Source organism: Sinocyclocheilus anshuiensis, unplaced genomic scaffold (genome assembly GCF_001515605.1).
Source record: "Sinocyclocheilus anshuiensis isolate Anshui unplaced genomic scaffold, SAMN03320099.WGS_v1.1 scaffold207, whole genome shotgun sequence".
Classification (NCBI taxonomy): Eukaryota; Metazoa; Chordata; class Actinopteri; order Cypriniformes; family Cyprinidae; genus Sinocyclocheilus; species Sinocyclocheilus anshuiensis.
In genome coordinates this window covers 935421-940063 of record NW_015551045.1, presented here as the reverse complement: position 1 = coordinate 940063, position 4643 = coordinate 935421, and the positions used below count along the sequence as shown (strand labels likewise).

Genomic DNA, 4643 nt, shown 5'->3' with positions numbered 1-4643 from the left:
AGGAAGGCTATGTAAATGAAGCATAAACATTTTTAACGCGATTTTGGACCCGTATCCGGGTCCGCAGAGTTTTTAAGCTGTTGCTTCCAGCTAAAATAGGAGTCCTCTATCCATAACATTGCTTTCTCCAGTGCAAGTCACCTCGTCTGAATCAGAAAGTTGCGAGAAATATGCACAGATCAAGAGAAAACGGTCCAAAACAGTTCTAAACAAATATGTGGGTGGATTTTGATGTGAGAGGATAACAAGGGATGAACTTTTTCACTTGAGGAAGCATTATTATGGATTATGGACTGATATTTTGGCCAGGAGCAACAGTTTAAGTGGTTTAAAGTTAAAATGTCTTAATGATGGATTTGTTTCTTACAAACATGCAACTTTTCATTTCACAAGACATTAATTGATGGACTGGAGTCATGTGGATTATTGTGATGTTTTTGTCAGCTGTTTGGACTCTCATTCTGACGGCACCCATTCACTGCAGAGGATCCATTGATGAGCAAGTGATGTAATACTACATTTCTCCAAATCTGTTCCCATGAAGAAACAAACTTATCTATATCTTGCATGGCCTGAGGGTGAGTAAAGCGAATTTACTTTTTTGGATAAACTTCTCTAAGAAATTAAATAGGGAAAATTTTGAGCAAATGGTTAAGTGTCTCAGGCAGCTAAAATAAAGTATTGCTCACAGATTCATGTGCTCATGTTTGATCAACTATAATAGATTTTCTACACCGAGGATGTTCATGAGAGAGTCAATTGGCTGTATGTGCTGTATCATATGTAAGCCAAGTGTTGTGCACTTCATCATTTTATTGAGCTGATGGCTGTTTTTCTGATTTTTTTAGAATGTTTGCTTTAAATTATTTCTTTTCTAACATAGTGTTTAGACTAATTGTTTGGTAGTAAGCTGTGTATACAAGTTGTGTGTACTTTAATCAGATGAGTGTAAATGTTCCACCTTGTTGCACTCCAAAAGGATGAAAATTAATGTTTGTAACATTAACTGTGACGTCTAATCTGTCTGATGCCCCTCAGCCTTTACATCCCGGCACCAGGTCCAGCCTCTGCCACATTCTGTGCTACGTACAGTTACTGTCTCTGTTGTAAGAGCACCATCTACACGTGCTAAGAAACACCTTCACATCCTTAAAACTCTCCATTAAAGGTGAAGTCTGCAATTTTTTTACCATTAGGGTGTCAAATTACAACAGCAATGACTGATTTCAAACAGGTTTCCCAAACCTCTGTAATTGGTCAGATAAGCAGAAAGCCCCGCCCCAAACTCACGCTATTGGATGAGCCAATGCTGCTGTTTTGAGCTGGTCAGGACTCTCAAAGAAACCGTGCGAGAAAGAGTCACAGCCATACAGTGTTTACACTTTTTGGGCGAATCAAGCTCCAAATGGTTTATTTAGAGTTTGCAGCATTTCAAGACTGAAAAAATTACATGCTTCACCTATAAGAATTATTTTATCTGTAGCTCTCAGCTCTCTTATTCCTTCTTTCATGCGTACAAATGAAAAGATGTTTGTACAGTTTTGCAAATAAGTCTTTTTGTATTAAAAAAATTTAAAAAAAAGACGAGTTTTGCACACCGTTCCTGTGCACCGGATTAATTTGTTACATTGGTGATTTTTATTTATATATACCCAGTGAGTCATTGATCTGTGTTTTGGGTAATTGAATAAAGTAAAAGCGTGACATGCCTCTGACTCTTTCTGTGACATCGTTATTAAAGGTTTTGTGGACTGCTAGAGGCCTGTTCCATTTTAGATACTATATGTGACCAAAAGAGCATTTTAAAAGGATTTGACTCATAATTGTGCTGTTATATAAGTCACATGTGACTGGCTTAAAGAATAGTACAACAGTATACATCTAATTCAGTGTTATATTTCTATTTGCATAAAACCACAGATATTTCATATCCATACTCAGAAGAGTTGCCTGTCATTGTGGGTTTTTTAATGACCAAACTTTTTTTCTTTTTTTTTTTTTTTGTTTGTATAATGTGGTTACATCTTTGGCTTTTGTCTGTATGATAAAAGCTCCCCAGCTAATTATACGTTTGATGTCACCTATAAAAGAAGTTATGCAACTGCAAATGTTCTTTGGTCAGTAATTATGATGTCCAAATTGGCTGGTTGAGTTAAATAACAAAAGCAGAACTATTCACTGCCATCTTCAAATGGTTACTATTGCCTGTCTATGCAATCAAATGATAGCTAAGGGGCAAAAAATAAATCAAAAATTCAAAAGCCATTTCATAAGTAAACAACTCCAGACAAGACTGTTCGAGGCTTTTCGTTCTGGAAACAGTTTCAAACCAACAAATGATGGTCAATATTGCACAATACATATCAGCAAACTAAATTCTGCTGCCATCATGCTTTAATGCATTCCTCCTTAAAGGGGTCATATGATGCGATTTCAATTTTTCCTTTCTCTTTGGAGTGTTACAAGCCCTTGGTGCATAAAGAAGATCTGTAAATTATTACACCAAATACACAAAATAATGTTTTTTTTAGCAACATCATATGACCCCTTTAAGGGGATTCATGCAGTGTGGCTTGCTTCACTGCATGAAAAGAGCTGAAATAGATGAGTTTGTTTCTTCATCAGAACTGATCTGGAGAAATGTAGCATCACATCACTTGCTCACCAATGGATCCTCTGCAGTGAATGGGTGCCGTCAGAATGAGAGACCAAACAGCTGATAAAAACATTACAATAATCCACAAGTAATTCACACTACTCCAGTCCATGAGTTAACATCTTGTGAAGTGAAAAACTGCATGTTTCTACTCATCTACATCTTGGGTGGCCTGAGGGTTGGGAAATTTTTTTTTAATAGGTTGCATCTTTTTTTTCTTTTTGCTTAATGTTTTCGTATTACGTGCTCTTGTCATATAATATTCCAGAAAATATACTAGAAATACAAATGTTTTATAGATAGATCTATTATTCTCTCAGACTGTGGGTTGTAATCAGTAGTGTCTGCGGTGGGCATGGCTTCTTCAGGGGGTGTGGAGGAGGAGGAGGAGGAGGAGTGGGCGGAGCCTGTCAATACGGTGAAGAAATGCAGTGTTTGGTGCAGCGGGCGCAGTGAGTGGGGCTTCACGAAATCCTTGCGTGTTTTTTAAAGGTGGGAAATGCCCTCGCTCCAGAAGTACAGGTTTATTCGCCAGTACGCCGCAGAGAACGTGCGGCTTTGAAGACAGCGGAGTGGGCAAAGCGCTCGCTAGCCGTCGGCCATTTAGATAAAACTGGGTTCGTGGACAGAAGAAAGCAGACAACAGGATCTGGACACGTTTACACAGACCTATGAGACTGTTCTCAGGTAATGTAGACTGTAGATATCATTCGCACAGCGTGTGTGCACAGAAGCATCGCTCTCTGCACCTGTCACATGCATTATTTACATGGCCACTGTTAAAGGCGACAGATGAATAGAAAAGTTTAGCGCGACAGAGTTGTGTTGGACACTCATTCAAGTCACTACGTGTGCAGAATTTTCCTACGCACTGCACATGCAACACATTTTTTCGCGTTAAAGCGGCCGTGTTCCCTGCGTGCTCGTTTTGTCATTGACTGTCGGTTACGCATATTATTATGCAGCACATTATGACGTACCTACCGGGGTATTATGACGCAGCCGCTCTTTTTTACGTTTCAGAGAACGCGTGAATGTAGAACTCGAATTTAGAATCGGGAATTGTTGCACAGTTTTTCAGGCGAAACTGAAATTTCTTGTCACACGTTTCTTGTCACACAGGTTCTTAAAATAGACGATATAAAATGTGTGTGATGATATTAAGGAAATGTTTCTTCTCCTTTTGAAGAAATGTATTAAATAGGCAACATTTAAACTTTATGATTGTGTACTTTTATTTGTTTGTTAGTTTATTTTGGAGTGTTAAAAAGTACATTCTCCCAGAATCACTATTTTGGCCTTCTCCCCTCCCCAGATTTTGAACTTTTAACTCCACCCTTTAAAATTTAATTATTATTGACTGAAAAAAATCCCTCTTAACAACAGGGCATAATATATTATATTAATATGAGGTAATTTTCCTTTTCTTATTTCTTTCAGATGTTTTACCTAAATATTTATATTTCAACTTAAAATGCACTCACACACATACATTTAAGTGATTTTTAGATATGCACTTTTTACCAAGCTAAAAGATTTTAATTTTTAATTATTTTTATTTTTAGGTATTTATTTATTTTTAGGTATCCAGGTTTTTTGGCATGCAGATTTTCCTCCACCGTGTCATGTTTAGTATAATGACTTGCTGATCCTTTCGTTCATTAACCTATAGTGCATATAGGTGTGAAGTGATAAATAGATGTCAGTCAACCACACACCTGCTTCCATAAGACACATTTGTCAAAGTCAAGCCTCAGCTGATGTTAAAACTTCATAGTGATGGGCCTTAAGTGAAAATCTCAAACGTTTAAAGGGGTCATATGATGTTGCTAAAAAGAACAGTATTTTGTGTATTTGGTGTAATGAAATGTGTTTATCCGGTTTAAGGTTAAAAAAACACATTATTTTCCACATACTGTACATTATTGTTTCTCCTCTATGCCCCGCCTTTCTGAAACGCGTCAATTTTTACAAAGCTCATCGGTCT

General features: G+C 37.3%; 1 protein-coding gene across 1 annotated transcript in view; it reads left to right on the top strand.

Annotated features, from left to right (window-relative positions):
• Positions 1 to 3063: 3063 nt before the first annotated feature.
• Positions 3064 to 4643, top strand: part of LOC107661664 (transmembrane protein 56-B) — an 18295-nt gene continuing 16715 nt past the window's right edge. The window contains exon 1 of the mRNA XM_016451362.1: positions 3064 to 3343. The gene's annotated coding sequence lies outside the window, so the exon portion shown is untranslated. The remainder of the gene's footprint in view (positions 3344 to 4643) is intronic.